The following is a 22,075-nucleotide window of genomic DNA, read 5'->3' as shown; positions in this document are numbered from 1 at the left end:
CAAATTTCTTAGCAACTAGAATGAAATATCTTATGAGGGGTCAGACCAATTTTTTTTTTTTTTTTTTTCCTTTTTTGGAGATTCTAAAATGGAATTAGAGGGTTTTTTTAAAATCTTTTTTGTTGTTGTTGTTGCTGTTATGTTTTAAACAAAGCTCTATTTGTTTCCCCAGGCAATTCAGATTTGCCAGGGAATAAAAGAAATATATTACCCACAGCACGGTACCATATAGGTAAATTATAATACAGAACACTGAGAAACTCCATTACATTCCCATTCCTTTGTCAGAGGCAGAACTGCCTGGTTAGAGTAGTCCTTGTATATCTAAATAATATCTAATTCTCAGGGAAAGCTTACTGGCGTGAAATCAAAGCTGGCTGTATACAAACAAGGCAATCCAATACTGTCAGAATCCAGAATATTCATTACCTAGGGAAAAAAAAAAGAGAGAGAGAGAGAGAGAGAAAAGAGAGAAGGGAAAATAGATACAGTATTGTACATTCACAAGAAAATTATTTTTTCTTTAATGAGAAAGCATCCGTTCTTTTACAATAGCGAGTAGGGAAGGGGTCCGACTTCTTCAGCAATTCTGATCTTGTCAAGGAAAATCCATATGCTGTATACAAACATGCCTATCTGAACTAACACTGCAAATCCTTTCAAAAGTAGTTTTTCTATAGGATTGCCTCCTGAAATCATAAAGCCTTTAATTAGAGCTCAGCACAATACGTACGTGTGCGTAATTAAAACAACTCATCGTGGTGAGATGGGGATTATCTGATGCGTGCCAGACGTCTTTGTCATCCACTGTTTTTGGGAACAATGTTATTAAAAGAGAATCAAATTAAGGATGAAAAATAATTGCAAAATATATCAAAGCACAAAACAGATGTTAAGTGCACGGAATAAATAGCTGAAGGGAAAAGCTTTAAAATATCCCAAGAACTTCAAAGAATAGCTCATATTTCAAACATTTTTATCTGCTATTCTTCTCCCACACTTTCTGGTGTGGAAACAGGCTTAAAATTCAGAGATAAAAAAAGAAGTAGATGTTGTCTTTCATTTCCAAATATGAATCAAGAGTCTCTGAAAGTTGTAAATGAAAGATCCACCTCCTTCAGAGCTCGCCTTATCAGAACACTTCTATATAAAAGAGAAAGAAATGATGTCATTCTCAGTGGCTTTTACTTCCATTTGGCACGGTTTGCTCCTCCTCCATAGAGGTGACCGCCATGCAGCGGACGTCCCACCCACAGCTCCAGGAGGAGGTGGCAGAGCCACGGGGCCAATGGGGAGCACAGAAAGATGGGGATATTCCGAAGTATCCTCACTGGATGGGAATCTAAATGAAATCCAAACGGATGACAGCTTTTACTTCCCGGTATTTATCTTCAATAGTCCTTTTTCAGAGTATTTTGCAAAGATATTCAGCCTTTTGACTGAGCACACGCATCAGACATTATAAAATGCAAGGAGTAACACTATTCAATAAAAGAGACCTTAGCTGCAGAGAGGTTTTAGCTTTTCTGAACCTCATTTGTAACCAAGGGTAAAATGGAAGAGTAAATGGAGGAACTTGATAGCTTCATGTCAGAAAAGACATGAACCATGACACAGCAATGTCAGCAGGACTAAAATGAGCTGTTAAAGTACCTGGAGTGAAACAACACAGTTTCTGAAGTGACAGATCAAAAAAAAAAAACAAAAAAAACCCTCTGACAAAGGGTCAAGAATGATGAAATCTGTGCCTCGTTGCTCTCCGCACTGGGAACTCTACTTTTAAATCTTCAGTCAGAACATATTAAATTGCCTCCAAATTAAAGTGTCAAGGTAAAACTCAACCGGTGTTGTTCAACAGCTCAGTAAAAGCCATTTGCAGCAAGGGAAACAAGAAAACAAACCTCATTCTAATTTTCCTGGTAGTACCTGAATGTGAAGAACGTGCCTTTAAACAGAGGCACTGCAACTGTGTAGATACGACAAAACCAGGTCCCTTCCCCTGTGTGTGAGACAGCTCCGAGAGCCTGCCAGAAAGCCTTAAATCTGAGTTTTGAAGGTAAGGCATGATTTAGTTTTTCCAATATCGTACACAACTAAAATCAAAAACGGGTGAGTTTATTGACCTTCGAGAGAAAAATCTTCCTTCAGCTGCTGGCTGGTGAGGTGGCAGAGAACAAGGCGTCCGGCTCTGCTGATTATCGAGCGAATGACTTCTCAACTGTTTTTCCACTACTTCACGGACCATCCTGGCCTGGTTTAACAGTTTCCAGCTTGGTAACTAAAAAAGAAGAAAGATCTTCATTTTTTGAGAGTGAGGAGGGCAAACACTGCACGTGCCCTATCTGCGGGGCGATGGGCACCGAGCCCTGTGTCCTCAGGAGCCATCAAAGCACCGCACGGTTGGCTTGGAAGCCACACTGGGAAGCACCTCTGCCTCCACAGCAGGTAATAGGGCTGCTGGGGATCTCACCAATCTCACGGGGGATCCTCCTTGGATCACCGGCTCTGAGCGGGATCAGTAAGCTCTACCATTTCCTCATGCTGCCCTTTAGTCTGACCTCTGTCTTTTCCCTCCTCGGTTTACGTATCACAAAGCATCCTGGTGTGCTGAAGCATGCACGCTCGCATGGCAGCGGCTGTCCTCCCATCACCAGCCAGAGACCTTAAACTCCTTACTCGCTGAACTGGAAGTTAAATTTAAATTGAGTGACTGCTTGAAGCAACGGATAAGGAGGAAAACACCCCTTCTTTATAAATTGCTTCTAGCTGGTGTCAGCTATCAAGATTTTGTTATCTGCTTACATGGGCTGAGCTTAAAGGCGTATTTTCTCTGTTATGACTGTTTTGAAAATTCCTTGGCATTTTAATTGGCTTCATATTTCAATTCTCTCATCAAAAAATAGAATTGCTTAAAAAGCACCACCTCACTTCTCCACAGATTACTCCTTCTTCAGCCTCCTCAGGGCTGCTCGCTCCCTGCAGGAGTTCACAGCTCTGCAGCTGCATTCATGGCCAAGCCTTCAGCCTCAGTCTTGTATTCAGCATGAGAATCCCAGGAAAACCCAGCTGTAACAACCTGCCTGTTGTTTCTGCCCTGGACTCCAGACCAAGCTTTTCATTTCTTCCATTCCAACCGAAGAGCTACAAAGAAAGAGCCAGGAAAAGCTCCAGCTGGCTGCAGAGCAGCAGAGCCACAATGGCATTCTATGCAGGCTGCAATTTGCAGCAGTGACTCTAGGCTCTGGTTCCTCCTGCTCAGCACTGCTGGGACTGCCCAGCCTGGGCTGCTCTCCTTTAGATCTGGGCTGCTTGGAGGCAAACTGCACCGCCGAGGGGCTTTGTGTCCCCAGGAGCTGGGCTTGTGGCTGCCACCCCAAAGCCAGAGCAGCACCTGCAGCTAGGGCTCCTGCTCTTTGGTTCCTGAGGATTTGGATAAATTCGAGGTTTCTGCTGCATTTCACCTTGCACTGTATAACCAACATTGGGCATTTCTGTTTCATTCTGATATCTCAGTCAGGCTAGAAATATTCGGACCTGACAAAGCTCACCTGGTTTCAGACATGCCAGGAGAAAAGGGGAAATGTTGATTTTTTCCCTAGAGGATAACAGACAGCTTGCTGCGGTAAGTTGTGGGTTAATGCTCTGCAGGAAGAAACAATGTGAATGGCCACTTCTAACTACGGCTCCATTTCAAGTCACTTGAAATCTGAAAAGAAGGTCAGCATCCCCAGCCAGGTTCCTCTATGCTTTGCTTTTATTCAGCTTTGCTACCCAAAGTGCTCTTCGTTTTCTCAGTCTCTGGTGTGAGAGCACAAATGGAGTTGCAACCATGACATTTTATGTTATAATATTCCTCTTCTTATTACCTAAATTATGATACCGTGAGTGAATTCAAACCACAAGTCTCTATTGATCTGTATCTCTGTAACTCAAGATACTTTTTTCAAGCCCTTGCATGTTTACATCTGACTGGAATTATTTGGAAGTCTGTTTACAAGCTGTCCAATATAACTGAAAAGGTTTTTTCATGTGCCTTTATGGTCGTGTAGACATAAAGGTGAAACTCACTGCAGGAGCCCATTTGGAAAGACTCAAGGACAGAGAGCAATTACTCATAGCATCGGGACCAATAACGGGAAATCCACAGAGAACTCTAAAGACCTCAGAAATAATCTCAGCACTGTACTAAGAATAGCAGGAGTCAGGAGAGGAGAAGTTAAAAAAAAAAAAAAAAGTTAATGCAATTTGCTCAAATTGTCTGCTATTAGATTGAACAAAAATCAGGAGTCTCAACCATTCCCTGAGGGCTTCTTGTGTGTTCCCACTGCCAATTGTCCCAACACGTGGGGCTCCACTCAGGGCCTGACCCATAGCCACCACCTGACAGTGAAAGTTCATCCTGTGCTCCCCACTGTGCAGGAATTCCAACCCACCACCTCGGCCTCAGGAAGTTTGTCACCAGGCAGTGCTGAGAGCAGTGAATCTGGGCAGGTCGGGATACAAAGCGTGGGGCAATTAGCCAGATATCATCCTGCAACTGCATTAGTAATAAAGGAGGTCCAAAAAAGGAGTGGGAAAGCCATTAGCCAAGTGAGCTGAGTGTTTAATGAGATTTCTTTGCTTCGATCTTCGTGAAAAAGGCCAACTGAGAGCAGATGGTCGGCACAATAATACTGTAACAAAGAGGGAAGATCGTAATCTCCCAAAAAGGGAACAGCAAGAGTGCCTGGCTAATTTAGAAGTTTTCAAATTGGTTATGCTGATGAGCTTTATCTTCACGTACTTAAGGAACTGTCTGAAGCCATATCAGAACCTTAATTATCATAGCGGGAATCCGAAGAGACGGGAAGAAGAGATGCTGCCTGGAAGGACGTGGAGGTGGGCATTGCTCTGCGTGTCTGCTCACTATCCATCTATTCAGGGAGCTACAGAAGCACCATGACACCAAGGAACAGCAGCAGGAGCAGCAATGACCAGCTGCAGCCCTCACCATTAGCACAGTGCTTGGTGGAGAGCAGGCAGAGCTTGCTAGGAGACCATTCATTTCCAGAAAATGGCTGTCTTTGAACGGAAAGGATGAATCAAGCACAGTTTCAGAGAGACCTGCCTCGAGCTCAGCATTATTAATTTTTTCATTAATGACTCGGATGACAGAGGAAGGAATACGCTTGTTAAATTTGCTGATAACGCTGTGCAGGGAGGGACTGCAAGCACACAGGAGGACAGAATTAAAACTCAGAAAGGTCTCGACAAATTGCAGAAATAATCTTCTTTAAAAAGTGTGTTAGGAGAGACAGTGCAAGATCCTATGCTTGGGTAGAAATAATCAATTGCACAATTAAGGGCTGAGGAACCGCGCAGGCTGCAGAGCGGGCTGGGAGAGCTGCTCAGTGAAAGGCTGTCACTCTGCAATGGGTAAATCGAAGAGTGCCCTTCAAGATGGGGAAAATAGTCTTTCTGTTATGTTCAGTCCTAATAAGGCCTCACTGCCGAGATGTATTCTGCCTTACACACTGCGTGTGAGTGGAGTTGTGGACCAAAGGGAACGATTTGAAAGGGGACAAGATCAGAATCTGGAAATCATCCCCCCAGGGTGAAGGGTTGAACAAAGCCAGGGAACTGAGCCTTAAAACAAACAGATAGAAGAGAGAACTTGAAAACTTAAAATATACCGAGAATAGCCATGAAGAGGAGACGATCCATCCTCCAGGGCCTTACCCTGCCTGCTGTGAGCTGGGTGATGGAGCTCCAGGTGAACGGGAAGAGTGGGAAGAGAGCGCCAAGGAGCCTGGCCTTCTGGCGCGCCGTGCCCCAACACATCTTTGGATATTAAATGAAAAATTCAGGAAGGTCAATTAAACCGTTCATGGATATTTAATAAAATGGAAGATGAGAAAAATAATCAAATAAATTACTTGTTAAAAATTATCACTCAATTTTACCTGCGGTTCATTACTGACTCAGATTAATGAATGCTGAAAAGATATTACCCTCCTATGAATATTCAGACTTTCCTGCCTGATTGCAAATTTTCAAATGAAAAATGCAGTATATCAATTCCTGATGAAATTTTTTAATAGAGTCAAATGCCCTCCAAGTAGGATTCCCATTTGAAGAGAGCACAGTGGTGCGTAGTGCTATGGGCACCTTCCCTGCTGGGATCACAGGACACCACACCGTTGGGGAATTAACTTGGGAACTCAGAGCTGAGCCTGGCGTGGGGAAAGGCGTATGTTTCTCCACAGAGCTCATCATGCTTCAGATGCATTATGTTATAAATAGTGATAACTGTGAAAAGACCTAACCCTCTGCATTTTGTGGGCTTGTTTTATTCATTTTCACCTTCAGCAAAGGAAGCATTTGCCAGGGAAAATGCTTTTGTACTTCGCAAAAAATAAAATCTGTGAATCACCAGGGAAGTCAGGTGGGAAAGGTCACCAACTGCCTTCTCTATAGCAGCAGACATTTATTTTATAGTTGTAGGACCCGAACTCGTTCATGTGATCATCCGCCTTTAGATTTTAATAGACAGGATTTGGTGAAGGTGAGAATCTTGTGTTTCTTCAGGGAGAAGTAGAACAGAGGTGACAAATAGTGGCTGTTCCCCGTCAAACTGACTTACGTGGGCACTGCTAAGCGAGTCTGTTCCATGAGCTGAGCTCTGGATGTGGGCAAACATGGGGAGAGGCACTACAGAACAGCAGCCCACAACATCAGGTTGTGCTGTGCTCCTCAGGGTGACTGAACCCAAACACTGCTGGCAAGGAGCTGCCTCTGCTGTGTACCCAGCACCCTGAACTGCTGCTTGGCAGAATGCATCCAAAACTCTCAGGGCCAAAAACACCCTGGTAGGAGAAGTGTCCCGAGCAGTGCATCACTGGGAGAGAGGTCCTGAGAGATTTGCAGTTCAGAAGGGAAATGGGAAGCATGATGTGAGTCAGAGCAGGACTGCAGAGCAGGCTGTGCTGGGAGAGGTCCGCCACCCTTGTGCATGAATTGCAGCATGCAATGGTGATACCTCCCCCATGCCCAAGATTTATATAGCTATGGGAAAATTATCTTTGCAAGCAGCGATAACAATAATTTACTTCTTGTGGAAAGCTAGGTGACTAATTTCCGCAGTTCCTTTGGAAATCCCATCCTGCTCAGCCAAGACAGCTGGCGTGTTTATGGCTCTGCAAGAGCCACCCTGTCCTTCGCACCGCGCCTGCACAGCACTGCTGGCTGCTGTAAATAACGGCCCTCAGGAGCGACATAAGCAGCAAAATTCCCTCCTTCAAAGCATTATCAAGAAAGAATAAACGAGTTACTTAAAGCCAACCTTGGTGATTTAAGCTAACGCACTTCCCATCTGGAGCCAACAGGAACATGCCACGGCTATGACGGCAATCTTGGGAATGCAAAGACCTTCATAAAGCCTCATTGACTTGCTTGCTGTGGGCTACATGCTTGGATGGCAGTTTCCTCGGGTAGACTGGCCCTAGGAAGACAAAGGTTCAAAGGAAAAGTGCATGCAGCAATCCTGCTTTTCCCTCCAGCACTTGAATCGTCTTCAGATTCTGCAAAGCCAGATTGCTCTGCTCTCTAAGGTTATTAAGAACTTCCATTTGTTTGTGAAATGCTGAGTTAAATGGCTAAGCTATTTAGTTCAAAGTCATTCTTAACTCTGGAGAGTCATCTTAGATTCTTCTCAATCTTTTCAGAAATATGCAGCATACTCAGGGATAATTACATGCAGAAACATCCATAACTTGCATGTGCGTATACGCATGCACACATTATCTACTGAGCAATTACATCATGAAATCTGTGCAATAAATATTGTTTGCATCACATCTGATTACTCTGTGGCATTTATTCACACAGGGGATTTTCCTGCTTTCCAACATCTGATATCAATCCTTCCTCCTAATAAGAAGAAGCTGGCTGGAGCCCATTTCGCACAGGTCTGGCATCAGGACCCAACCCACAAGAACACCTTTGTTTGCTCCTTTGCCATTTCACCAGCTTCCTCACGCAGATCAGTATTGAGGAGGTAGCCTCCTTTCCCTTGCTATTCTTTGCTTTTATCTCACTCTTCATTCTTACTTAACTCCTTTACCCACTAATATTTCTACCATGTAAGGTTGCTACTTCTCTCTCACCATTCTGGATGCCCTGAAGGTCCCAGCAGCCCCTGGAAATTTCCTGTTGTCTCTGCAGGATGGGATGTGCATACATCTGCGGGTGAAAGGAAGGGCATGGAGCAGAACAGGGGCTGGATGTGCCCCCACAGAACCTGTCAGTGGGGCATGCATCACAGCAGAGTGCCATTCAATTTGCTGTGCCCACGTCCTCTCTTCCGCACCTCTCTCATTTTAGGCTGTATTGAATTTCTTCCCTCCCCAGAGAAAGCAATATATCCTTCTGGCATTCGACTTTTATTCCTCTTTTTTCAGACAGAGACACCTCAGGTGCACTTTTTTTTTGGCCAGAATTACCTCCTTTGTCAACAAAGTACCTTCTATCACCCTTCTATCACCCAGAAACCAGGCAACACCTCTCGCTCACTTCATCATGTGCCGGGGTGTTTCCACCTCAGTCTTTAGACCATTGCTCTTCTTCATTCATGTAGAATCAGTGCTGTAACAAGACTTTTCCATAAGCCTCACAATTAACGACACCCACGTGAGGTATATTTCATGGTGCTCCCTGATGCCCAGATGTCCCCGCCTGCTGATTTCCTGACCAGATGCTGCTGCCAGACAGCTTTTAACGCCCAAGTTCTGCCTGTTCTGCTTGAGAACAGCTCTCTCCTTAAGCCAGCCCTTTTTTTTTTTTCCTGAGTGTTTTACTGTTTAATTATCTCTTTCTCTCCCACTGTAAAATCTGGGGACCAAAATAGCTTAAAAAGGCTCAGCATTTCCAAGGATTTCACATAAACCACACTTTCTTAAAAATCTAGGTCGAAATCAGTGCCAGGGTGGGGTATCTGTGGTTGCACAGGAAGGTGGGGGGCAGCTCCCTCATTAGGAAGTGTAGGCGGGTGCAGAGCAGCTCTCACCTCAGAAAGCCTGAAAAAGAAACAGGGACACACGGCGAGTCATGCTGGTCCAAATCCAGATCTGTCCCAAAGAAGCGTGAATTCCCCAAATGGGAAGATTATATGCTGGCTCCTTACTGGGCAGGATGCAACACAGATCTGTGTGCCTGGAAAGGCAAACCTGCCAGCTTGCACCTCCCCGGCTCCGCTCCACACACAGCGATTCCAAGAAATTATATGTGATAAATGACTTGTTTTCTTTGTGCTGGTGTTCAAGTGTCACTGGAGTAGGAAAGAGGGGAATTACAGCCTGCACTGCTGCTGTTATTATTATTATTTGGCTGTAATTCCTCTAACTTTCTTCCCTGGAGGAAGACATGACTAGCTGCTCTCTTGCTCCCAAGGTCATCCCACCAGAAAATATTAGCTATTTGCTTCTATTAGTTTCAATTATTGAGGTGCAGCAAACCAAATAACAGTCAATTTTCAGTATTTCATGGCTTACCTTCAGTGAGGGACTGGAGCCCTTACCCCAAAACAGGGCACTGCCAGACCAAGAACCAGCACCAGCACACAGGCAGGGATCCCCCCTCCCATTGCATTCCCCCCGCAGGCTTTGGGGGGGCTTTTGCTCTTCCATTCTTCTGTTTTTCTATTAAAAAGGGCATCTCACTGTACTGAGGGGCTAAGCGGATTAATCCTAATACAATTATTACTCTTTTGGCCTCCTTTGTAGTCCTCAGAAGGTGTGAAATAAGTCATTTTCCACAGTTTTATGGGCACAATATACATATGCCTGATAGCCGTGATGCATTCCTGTGCTGCTGCTCCCTTTCTGCTGCATTATTTAAATCCTTTCTGACTCGCATTGTAATACAACATCTGTCCCCTTTGCCTAGTCATATAGTAGTGGGCGGTGTGTTATTTGTTTAAAAGACAAGGGAAATTTCATTTCAAAGTACAAGCAGTGACGAAAAGACACATTTAGATGAATTATCCCCCCCACCACAGCTTCCCAGCCCCAACAGCCCCATACACTGCAGGATCCTGGAGAACCAGGCTGGGGAGCAAGCACCGTATCCAGCTGGCAGCCCCAAGTTGGACGCAGCCCCAAGGAAGGGGTACAAATGGCCCCAAGTCTCCTATCCTGGATGTGGCTGCCCGTCACATCCATGTGTTACAACCAGCACAGAGTTCAGTCAAAAATTCAGGAATCATAGAAGTCACTAAAACATCCAAAGATCCTAATGTGAACTAGTTCAGGAGGTCTTTTTCTTTTCAGTTATATTTTCGCAACATTTAGCATTGCTGTTCCTACCTTTCACTGCTCATCTTGGCACTCCCTTCCCCAGAAACCTCAGCATGGAGACAGAAGAGTATTTTGCTTTTAGCAAACAGGTATTGAAAACCTAGCAGAAAAGTCCTAGCCACACAAAAAGCACTGCTGTGTCTTCAGCAAGCCACCCTTTGAAACAGCAGTGCACGAGCACTGTGAGAGCCACACATCCCCACAAAACACGGCCTTGAGCAACACCAATCGTTCTCAAGAGATTAAATTAGACAGAGCATTCACATTGGGGACATCTGTCTGCCCTCACAAACCCAACATGAACATCAGGCAACTGGATGCTGGCGGGCACCAACCCTTTAGATGGAGGTCAGCAGAGACAGCAGAAGTCGAAATGCTGATCTGTGCGAGAGCCACAGCGAGTGCCACCAAGGCATGGTGCTCACGATAAGCTGGCAGAGTTGCAAATGTCCCCAGAGCAGCAGCGTGCTGCCAAGGCTTCCCTGGGCTCTGCTGAAGGTTTTCACTGCTGAGCGCTGGTGTATCCACGTGCTGCAAGGTTCCTGGTGGGAAAGAGGAAAGCAGAGGGATGACATCTCCGCATGGCAGCATGCCTTCCTCCAAGCCATAACACAGAATTAAAAATAAACAAGAAACAAGTCATTAATGCTTCAGCTTCCATCAGAAATACCAAGATAATGTGGGTCAAAGGGAAGTGACGGCGAAGCATTCCATATGCTTTGTGGGGTTCTCAGAATTAGACTCCTGAAAAATTAACCTGCTTGGTCATAACCACCAGAGAGCTTTGTTCCTGCGAGACAAAGGTTGAAGTCTTACAGGTAAGTCAGGTGTTCCTGTCTGGACCACATTGGCAGTCACTTCTTTCAGATGTAAAGAATCTGTCAAACCAAATTTGTGAGTCAGAGCAATTATGCTAAACATGGGGTCAGATAGCCATTAATTAAGAGAAATTTATGCATGTCAGGAGAGGGCAGCTCTGCTGGGGAGAAGAGCATCATTCTGAGCCTGTCTGCTGGAAGGCCAATGTTGTGGTGGGGCCTCAAAGGTCTCAAGATAAAGCAGCTGAGGAACTGTTACCATACAATGGGATTTTCCACTTCAACACCAAAAGTATTTTTGCTAGAAAAAAAATCATAGAAATAGGCTGTAAGCCTCATTTTACTTTATTTTCTTTGATACAAAACACTTACTAACCCTTCCAGGATCTGGAAACTTTCATGGCCATTTGCACATCTTACCTTTAGACAGAGGAGTCTGCAGTTGCAACAAAACTCTTTGGATAATGCTGGTTCTCAGGCATTGTTGCCCTCAGAATGTTTTCCAGTTGGCAGCAGAACTGTGCACCTGTGCTGTTGCTTTCCTACCTCTGCCACACTGCTCCTACTGCCACTATCATGGCGTTCATTATCCAGTCTGCAACAGCAAAACTGGGTTTCGACTGCTCCCACAATAAGTGATGGATAGGTAAAACTTGGTAATACACCGAGAGTGCCACTGGGAGGTGGAGGTAAATTTAGGAGAGGAAACATTAACATTACACTTCTAGGCAAGAAGAGCATGCAACTGGCAAGATTTACTTGCCTGCCTGCAAATTACCAAATGAAATGGGAAGCAGCCCAAACTCACAGCAAATGGAGTATGTCCTGTGTCCAAAGGAAAGGGACAGTCACCAGGAAGAAGTCTGAGCTGCCACCTCATGAGCTTCCAAGTGGTTTTTTTAGTTTCTAAAATTGATAATTCTTGTTTTCTTTGCACAAGTGAAATGTAACACTGGAAGGTATTCCTAATGTGATTTTTCTCAAATTGTTGTTCGAATTATCTGCAGTCTAAGGAGCACAATAGACATGAATTACAGCTCCTAGTATTAAAATACCAAAACAAATTATTAGCATATAAAAATTGATGTGATCTATTCAGACGTGTTACAGTGAAATATGATACAGAACACAGTGCACCTGTCCTGAACCATAAAACTTGTCAAAGGCAGCACAAGTTTATAGCCTGGGCAGATCCCTGCAGCACTGCTGGAGTGGCTGAGTTGGATGGGAACAGCCTGGCAGACTCCTGCAGGCATGCAATCATGTCCGAAGATTTACTGAACTATGAAAATAAACAAGACAACAAAACAAGACTTTTCTCTTAATCGGGTGGGATAGAAATTCTTTCAAAACCATCTTTTTCATTTTTGTCCTGCATACCTGTCCTTCCACATGACTTAGCATAGCAGTTATTTATCAACACAGCAAAGCATGCCTTCACAACGGTAAGGTCAAGCAATGTGTGCAGTATGCACAAATGATGCAATTGCATGGGTTTGTTCAACTGCCTGTGCAACACAAAGCTGCTGAAGCATGGGTTGGTTCCTGCTCATGGGATGGCTGTTGCAGCCCATGCCACCTCTGCTGGATGGGGCATCAGTGTCCCCGGAGCTGCTGCCTGCCCTGCAGCACTGGCTAGCTGCAGCGTAATGAAAGAAAGCTCATTTTCTTTCATTAATGTAGCACTGATTGAATTTTTGATGTTTGAATGAGGAAAGGTGTGAAGAAAATTACAATGAGAAAACTTGGTCGTACAACAAAAAATGTGAGACAGAGGAAAACAAGAGCAAAGCACAATAAGCCCTAATAACAAAGACGCTGGCTGCATGATTTCTATGCACTATAATCATGGCTTGTGCCATAGCAGCCTGGGAATTGTCTTCCATTCTCATAACTTTCAGCCAACTCTCAAACCAAAAATCAGATTGCTGTTCTAAAAACATGCATTCCACACCATATTCTCTGGATGCATTAGTCTAGCTTTTCCTAGGCATAGCTATGTTTCCAAACATGGCATATTTTACATGGGATGCATCCTGGAGTGCATTGCCTCTCCTGCAATGATTAAAAAGATTAACTTCAATTGCCAGTAACTGCAGCGAAAAGCACTGAAGGATCAACTCTTAATTACAAAGAGAAACTAAAATGTGGCAATTAACTTTACTCATGCTAACAGCAAAAAAACACCAAAAACAACCATGGCTGGAAGTAATAAACACATTCCATGTTTATTACTGAGAGAGAAAGGCTTTGGTATCTGCAGTGAACTTTTCCCTCAGTGCTGAGCATGCCTAAGAAGAGGGTTGGTATACCATTGATTTTAGTGCCACTTAAAAAGCCATTCAAAAAAGCAGCAAGTTAGAAGCTGCAGAGCAGTTCCAAACTTGCTAATATCCTTGGTTTGTCTGCTTGAAGTGTGGCCATGGAGCGCAGGAGAGACAAAACGTCACTGCCAATCTCAGCTGCAGCTCTCTGCCCCGAAGCAGTGGAGGTGTGGGGATGCAGATGGGAGCCTGGGCCTGGCCAGGCTGCAGCTCCCAGCACATTGTCTCCTGTGCATCAGAGCTTGATGCAGTTTGGGTCAGATGGCCAGAGGAAATGGTCTTTTCCCCCGTTTTGAAGGAGGTAAAATTCAGGCAGAATAACTCCAAGTGATGAGTTAAAATACTGCTGGTGAGAGCATTCCATGGAAGCTGGCTTCCAAAAATAACTTAGGAATTATCAGCACCTATTTCAGGCTGCTGAAGCCACAAACTGGCACGGACAGCCCGGGGCAGCCTGTTGCCTGCAACAGAATCACCAAATCCAGCACGTGTAGGAGGACCAGAGAGAGATGTGAAGCTCATTTAAGGGCTTCCAGGGAGTGTGTAAAGGAGCAATCTACTTTTGCCTGCATCTACTTCTTCCATCCAGAATCACAGAATTGCTCAGGTTGAAAAAAACCTTAAAGATCATCAAGTCCAAGTGCAACCTGACCATACTACCCTAACTCTAACAACCTTCTGCTAAATCGTGTCCCCAAGCATGATCCTTGTCAGGAGCAGCAATCATTGTTCCGTAGGCTACATAGCTAAATAAGACTTTCAATTAGCAGAGGTCTGTATCACTGCTCAGACTGGTATTGATATTTTTACATTAGAATTGTAAAGTGCGATACACAAAAGATACCCATCTGAATACTGAACTGGAAGAATCTCTGGATATTGTTTTGACATTCTCTTATAGTAACATTATGTTATTACAGAAAAATAGGACAGACCTCCTCTGGAAGACATTCACTACAGCACGAGAAATACCTCGGAGGGATGGCAGATTTTCTGTCAGGCGGTCAGGCCCTCTGCTTTTATCACATGCCATAAAGCCACCGAGACTGCTGGAGACAACGGCAGCGGTGCCCAGTGCTGGGTCTGTCCCCTCCTGCTCCATTCTGCTAGGAGCTGCCAAAGGAAACCAATAATTTCCACAAAGATCAAGGCGAGTTTAATCACAGAGCCTTGGTCTGGGGCCAGCTCTTGTTCTGTCAGGCAAAAACTTCAGCACCAAGCATATGGCAAATGCTATTTCCCTCTGGATCAATACGTTACCCTCTCCTTTACCGGAGTGAAGTGTATCCAACCTGTCTCCTTGGTTGGTCACGGAATTTCTCTTTTCTCAGCTGCAGCACACTGACAGACATCTGTGTCTCCATCCTGAAAACAACTCTTGCAGTAAAGCAACAAAAGTGCAGAATTGCAGTTCGTGACGATTTCAAAGGACTGTGTCAATCCATAAATGCACAAGCACTCCAAGAGCTGCTAGGAAAACAATTAGTGTTTGGCTGTAATGTAATTTCCTTTGGTCAGTCCTCTCTACTGAAAAGGACAGATTTCAGGAGTGTTTTAGTGCCAGTTAATGTTTCAGGGAACTGCAATGCAAGGAGATACATCACCTCACCTCACTATTCCTTGGGGTCCTTCCCAAGGTCTCCTGAAATTCACAGGATCTCAGGACACTTTTAAAAAACTTATTTTTCAATTCAATTGTATTAGTACATTATTATGCCTGTTATCAGATAAGAAGGTTGCAGTGCTGTTCTGATCTCACAGCACATGGCTGTGGTGCTGTAGGGACCACAGTGGCACATGTGCATTCTTACATCAAGCTGTGGTTCACATCTTTGTGGTATGTTTCATACATGGGGCCATGTCTGCATTCTTTAATATCTTGATGCTTGTGCTGCTCTAAGGACACGATTCTTCTCCTCAAAACAAGACATTATTGATGCAGTTGAGCTTTTTAGATCAAAATCAACGACTTGAATTTCTTTGAGGTCGTGAAGCGTGTGATGCACAGTGAAAACAGAGCAATTCAGTTACAACAGTAAGCGCGTTTAGCATCGTCTTGTCCCCTCTACCCTCTTCTATTCATCTTTGTGGCATTTCCTTGAGAAAACATAAATGTTCCTTTCATTTTGCAGCTTAATCTCCATATGTTTATCAGCTGTAATTGCAGCTTGGTCACAGTAATTAAAATACATGACACCTACTTGTTAATGTAGGCAAGAAAAATAATTTTCCCTGTCACCACTTCAAAACATTTGTTTAAATTGTAGCCACAAAGAATACACACATGTTAATGCGTAAGTGCCAAAAACCCCTCCGTGTGACTCAAGAGAAGCCAGTGCCAGCTTCATCCAGCAATGGATTTGGTGGATAAAGCAGAAATATGTCACAATCAAAGCCAGTATTTGCTCTTTCCTAGTACGGGGTGAACTGCGATATGATGGCTGCCACCTTTTCCTTTACACCATCAGAGCATCCCTTCTGCCCTCAGGGACACACTGCAGCTCAGGTTTTCCCTAGTGCCACCCAGAGCCTTGGGCACTGTTTGCAGCACCAGCTCTGGTGTGCCCAAGTAAAGCCATGGCTGTAGGAAAGCCTCCAAACCAATGGCCTTCCCAAGGAAACCAAGGCCTTTGGAAAAAAACAGGAACTTCTTGCTGTGCGTTTTTCCTACCCTTAAAACCACAAAGATAGCGCTGGACTGATGCTTCATGTAACACAAGTCAAAAGATGAGAAAGGCTTTAGAACGCGTTAATGAAGCAATTAATATAAACCCTTCTCTGAATGAGGCAGGATAAAATCTAAGTAAGTCACAGTTTAAACATACTCCCAAATTTGTTCACGTAGCACCAGAGCATATTTACCAGAGAGCACCGAGAATAAGGTCAGCATTAAAGCAAAGCTTTAAGAAACAGAATAAAAGGATCTTTGTAATTTGGTTGTGCTCAGGAGGCTTTGTTTGTTGACACAGACGCAGCCCAGTTATTTCGCCACACACAACAGCCATTACTCATCCATTGGGTCACACTGCATTTCCTGTCCTTTTAGGCAGAGCCTCGGAGTTATTGATCCCATGAATCAAAGTGGCGGGGCTGTGCGGGCCGCATGCTGCGATGGGGGGACGGAGACGGATGGGGCTGCTGGCGTGGGCTCCATGGGGAAGGAGGCACTGGAGATCACTGAATGCTAACTATTTTTCTAAAAGGCTGTCAAGTCACTTCCAAGGTGCAAGTAATGAAGTCAGCACTCTCTATTTTTCTTTCCATTCAGCTGGGAGGGTGGTGAACTCGTGAAAACACGTGGCAGCTCAGTGAATGTTGTGGAGGTATGAGCACTGCTTAAAATCCTGTGAGGAGGGAGCAGAAGTTTACCCATTATCCCATGCAGCATCTCATCTTCCCTTCACCTCTGAACTCCAGCTGTGCTTATTTCAAGTAACAGTGCCATAATATGAGGCATAGAAATCAAACCTTTCAGAAATCACATATCTTGTGTCATCCACTCAATTGGCTCTTACAAATCTGGAGTACTTCGTCTACAGAAAATGATTTCTTCTTCTTTCCCCCAAATCCTTAAGGAGGTTTAAGAACTGTGAACACACTCAAACCAAGTTACATGGCTGCTCTTTGGGAGAGAACAGGACACAGAGAGAACATGCAGACTAGCAAGCCAAGAGGGGTGCAGCAGCATGCGCCAGCTAACAGCTGTGACGACACCGTCCTGTAGCCTGTGCCAGCAGAGCAGGAATCAGATGATCTTTAAGGCTCCTTAAACTCAAATCCCTCTATGATTCTGTTCTTAATTAGGTAATACACACAGCATTTCCACCTGAATTCACCCTCACCAGCAAGAGAGGGAAAACCCCCATGTTGCAGTCTCTTCCTACCACCAAAGCAGCACCGAACCCTTTCTCATACATTTATGACTCCAGTGTCAGTTACTGGAAGTTTACTTGGGAAGGTGAAAGACCACCAATTTAGTGGGAAAGACAGAGGTTATCACGTGATTTCAACCCCCTGCTATGTGCAGGTCGCCAACCAGCAGCCCAGGCTGCCCAGAGCCACATCCAGCCTGGCCTTGAGTGCCTCCAGCCATGGGGCATCCACAGCCTCCTTGGGCAACCTGTTACAGTGCCTCACCACCCTCTGGGTGAAAAACTTCCTCCTAATATCCAACCTAAACCTCCCCTGACTCTGTTTAAAACCATTCCCCCTTGTCCTATCACCATCCACCCTTGTAAACAGCCATTCTCCCTCCTGTTTATACGCTCCTTTCAAATATTGGAAGGCCACAACGAGGTCTCCCCCGAGCCTTCTCTTCTCCAAACAATAAACAGAGTTCCTACCCCTTTCCACTGAGCAACGCTCCTTCCTTCTCTTCCCCCAGACGCTGCAACAATAAGTGTGGCTCATGGGAAGATTTTCTTGCATTCCCTGCTTTGATTTAGGAACAGCTGCTGAAATTGCACAAGGCAGGGACTAATCTGCATGCACAGCTCCCCACGTGCACCGCGATGCGTGCTGGCAACGAGCTCAAGCAACACAATATATTGTGACAGCTCTCAAAAACTTGTACCTTAAGGAGCTTATTGGAAATGGGCTGGCTGTTGCTTTGCAGCAGAAAACATGTTATCTGAGAAGATAAATCCCATTAGGCAATGAAATATGCTTCGTTTCAATAGCAAAAAAAAAAAAAAAAATCTCCGCATTTTTTTGTTGACTCTCTTCTTTTTATAGCATCTTCCTTACCTTCATTCTTTGGATACCCCCAAGAAGGAAATAAATAAATCTGCGTTTTCCCCACTATGAAAGTTAAACAGGCAAAGACATGGACCTAAGTAGAGGCGTTGTGCGGTGCAGAGCAGCAGTGTTTCATGGAACAGGAATGTGCAGCAGCTGGGGATGGGGGAAAGACCTCTGTTCTGGCTGCTCCTGCTATCTGTGGCTGAGGACACAGGGATGTGATCAGGGACATACTACTACCTACAATTAACAGAAGTAAAGTGGGTAAGTGGCTGCTGCTTAAAATATTTGTTTGGAAATCAACCAAAAACAGTTCTAATTAGGAACATTAAAAAAAAAAAATGAAATAAAAAGTGGCCCTAGCTACTCAGGGACAGGCAGCAGTGCATCCCGTACAGCGTGCAGCTGGGACAGGGCAGCTCCGTGGGCTGCTGCTTCAGGGAGGCTCTGCTGCCCGCTCAGCCCAGTTAGCTCGCTTTTTTTCCCCAAGTAAACAGCAGGGCTTAATAACTGCACTCTGTGCTGTGCGAGTCTCACCAAAATGGACTCACACGTAGCAAAGCAGCTCCTCTGAAAAGGCTCAAAAGTGGAAATAAAACTGCCCATGTGAGGAGGTGAGCACTCTGCAGAGAGGCTGCTGTCAGTGTGAGCATCTGGGCTGCGGATGGCACTGACAGCACTTGGGCTGAGGACAGAAATGGCCCTGCAAGAAGAGCAATAGCAGCTGAGACTCATTTGCAGTTTTTGCTGGGTTCTTTCTTTTAATTTAAGAAGGAAATGCCAATACTTAACACACTAGTGTTATTGCTTCTTTCCACACAAGAGCTGTTTAATATATTAACCCCCGAGGGGAAGTTTCTGAGTTGCTTTGGGGTCCATAATGAAGATGCATCCCTACCCAGACAGTTTCTGGTGGATCCACACTAAGATCCATGGCTCTTTTGCCTACAAAGCAGACCGTAGGCTGCAAATGCCTCTAAAAACATCATTATGCCACGGCATGGTGGTTATTTCCACTGGGGACACAGGAGTCTGGTTTTTACTTCCACTTGTAATAAGATACAGTAGAGATTGCTAACAAGTACGAGATCTACAAGAGGCAGATCCTAAGGCTTATCAATGAAGTTATGTTATCTCAGGTTTACATCCCATTAAAAACGCATAATTCGTTCTTAACCCTTAAAGTCTAAAATGCTGTAGGAAAGCTGCACGGTGCGTTTCTTGCTATATGAGAATAAATTCAGGCCCTAGAACTCACTACGCGACCTATTTTTCAATAAATAGAGTTTTCACGCTACACTAACACACAGCAGGGTCAGAAAAAATAACCCTCATTTATTTTACCAGGGGGAAAAAAACACAGACTGAAACTCACCCGAGCTCTATCATCATTATATGCATTTTAGCGAATGTATTTGAAATGCTATGCGAGTTCTTTACTCAGGGAACAGCACGACCGCCTGCTACCGATGGCTGTGCAGCTCTCACTGATGGGCTCCAACACGACTCCTCCGGCTCCATCAGACTGCATCCTTCATCACTTTGCTACCAACTTGATTCAGATTGAAACCTTCGTACTGCGTTTATTGTTTTTCTAAAAAGAAAAGAATTAGATGTCTTTGTTCGTGTCCTGGACATCAAACATACATGCGTGTGCTGAGGGAGGGAGAGCAGCATCACCTCGTGCTCTCACAAAGAGAGCTGAGAACCAAACCAGAGCTGGGTGCTCTCAGCTTTAAGGAGTTGATCCATGCAACCGCAGATGGCTACAAAAGCATTTTAAGTATGGGGATTCCTTCTCAATTTCCTAGCTGATAACAAGGGATGTGCAAAGGATGCTATCATTTGCAAAGGTGTGGGATTGGTGATGGCAGAAGGCAAACCCTGCATCTCCTACTGGTGTGCCTGAACTGCTGTACCACTGTGACATCTGTGACAGCATCAGTTGTTGCCTGGACCTCAGCTGTGAAGGAGGGAGAGGCCCCAGCCTGCCTCCCCAGGGTGACCAGCAGCTGCTGCAGAAACTCTGGACTGATGGAATAGGAACAACTCCATTTCCTTTTGAAAAGAAAATGAACCAAACCTGGCTCCTCCTTATTCCACAGAATATTCCAGTTGACTTCATTTTTCCAGGAGCAAATGAGCACAGACATCTCCCTGCAGCTTTAAGGGGTCTTCCCCTGGAAATTTTCTTTCCTATCTGGAGTAATCAAGAGCTTTATTTGACCCTAATGCATGAACCACTTCCAAGTGACCGGTGCAGAATTTGCTCTCAGACATACAGTTAGTTTCCAGGCAGTCCTATGCAGAGCCAGGACCCTGTGGGCCCCTTCCAACTTAGGGAAGGCCGTGACTCCATCATTCTACTGTTCCTCAAGAAACATTCACCTGGCTGACGGCGTCAGACAGGCCCCACATTTATCTGCCTCAGCCACAATAGATCTGGTCACAACCAGCAGCTGAGCACACTGATAGGAAGCACATAATTTTCCTCTCGTCTGATCCTCAAACTTAGCAATTTTCTCTTTTATAACATTTCACGAAGAGGAAGAAAGATGATGAGTAGGGGAAAAAGAATAGATAACAGAGAAGATAATGGTAAAAAGAGTCTGAGAAGAGGTGATACCTAATTTACTACAAACAACAGCAGCAGTACAAGAACTTCAGGTATTATATAGACAAAGCGTGAATAAAACCTATTCTCAGTCTGAACAATTTATTGCATTTTGTGGTCTTTTTTTTCCCCACTTATTCCAGAGTATATTTTTTATGGATTCATTTCAGTAAAAGAAAAATATCTTTCTTTATATGAGTACAGCATGTGGCTCTGGGTAAAGTGATATTGTCTGGGCAGCTGATGGAAAAGTCCAACGTTTTTTGGCAATACAAAAAGGCACAACATGATAAAGAAATGAGACAAATAAGAAGCTATTAACAAAAGTATTCTTAATTGCTTTTCTGCACAGTGTGCAGTAGCTTGACATTTGTAGGAAATCACAGCACCAAAGGACTAATTATTGCTCATTCCTGTAGCATCACCACCCAGACTGATACGATTATGTGAATTTTCTTTGTGGACACGGTGTATCGGTAATAGGACTGTTAGTTGGTCTGTTCTTTATAGAGAGAAGTTTTACTCAATACTGTAATTTTCAGCAGCTTCAGGCAGTTCTCAGCTAGGGGAGAACAGCTTTACCCAGAGACTCTTTCCATCACTGGTCTTTTTACAGCCATGGGGGAATTTGGGAAAGTTGGTATATTTTTTGGTAGAACATTTAGGCAGGAAAATAGATGCCCTGATACACGTTTTGTCATTCTAAACACAACGAGGAACCAAAATACAAATAATATAAGAGACTTTGTCTTATTCCCAGAACACTTTTCCTGTACTTTCATTATGAGTGCATGGATAAGGCTAATTTCCCTTACCTAATATAACTCGGTTAACTGATGTTTGTTGCAGCTGGAAATGTCTCAGAACTGGATCACATCTTCTCTTTGAAGATCCTGCAGAGGACAGCCTGCTCTTCCCCCAGCAACAAGGCTCGTGTGTCCTGCTCTCAATGCTCACTGCATGAATGAGGAAGAGAGAATGTCCCGTCAGCTTCACAGCTCATAAAGGAGGTTTCACCCTCATTGATGTCCATCCCATCAGAATACCACTCAGAGTTGCCCAATTATGAACTTACCCAAAACAACCCCATCAGAATGCACTTCCTTGCACTGTATTGGAACTGTAGTTTATGCTGTGAGGAAGGATTCCAGAGCAGGAGCCTACGCTGCCTTCTCTACATGGCTTTCCAGCAGCTCCTTCCAGCCCAAACTCCACATGGAGCTTATGAAGCTGAGCCCGCACTTTGGG

The 22,075-nt window shown here is 44.5% G+C and overlaps 1 long non-coding RNA gene across 2 annotated transcripts; it reads right to left on the bottom strand.

The window, feature by feature from the left end:
* Window positions 1-6,369: 6,369 nt before the first annotated feature.
* LOC146543445 (uncharacterized) lies at window positions 6,370-21,769 on the bottom strand. Of its 2 annotated transcripts, none has more exons than XR_014886415.1 (4): window positions 21,643-21,769; window positions 10,667-10,873; window positions 8,145-8,220; window positions 6,370-7,480 (listed from the first exon to the last, which is right to left on the bottom strand). It is a non-coding gene; the product is annotated as an uncharacterized LOC146543445 (long non-coding RNA). The 2 variants fall into 2 exon arrangements; XR_014886414.1 differs by lacking the exon at window positions 21,643-21,769 and adding an exon at window positions 17,817-19,019.
* Window positions 21,770-22,075: the final 306 nt, after the last annotated feature.

This window comes from Meleagris gallopavo, chromosome 14 (assembly GCF_905368555.1).
Source record: "Meleagris gallopavo chromosome 14, MGAL_WU_HG_1.1, whole genome shotgun sequence".
NCBI lineage: Eukaryota > Metazoa > Chordata > Aves > Galliformes > Phasianidae > Meleagris > Meleagris gallopavo.
The sequence above is the reverse complement of the archived record's forward strand: the minus strand, read 5'-3'. Positions and strand labels throughout refer to the sequence as shown.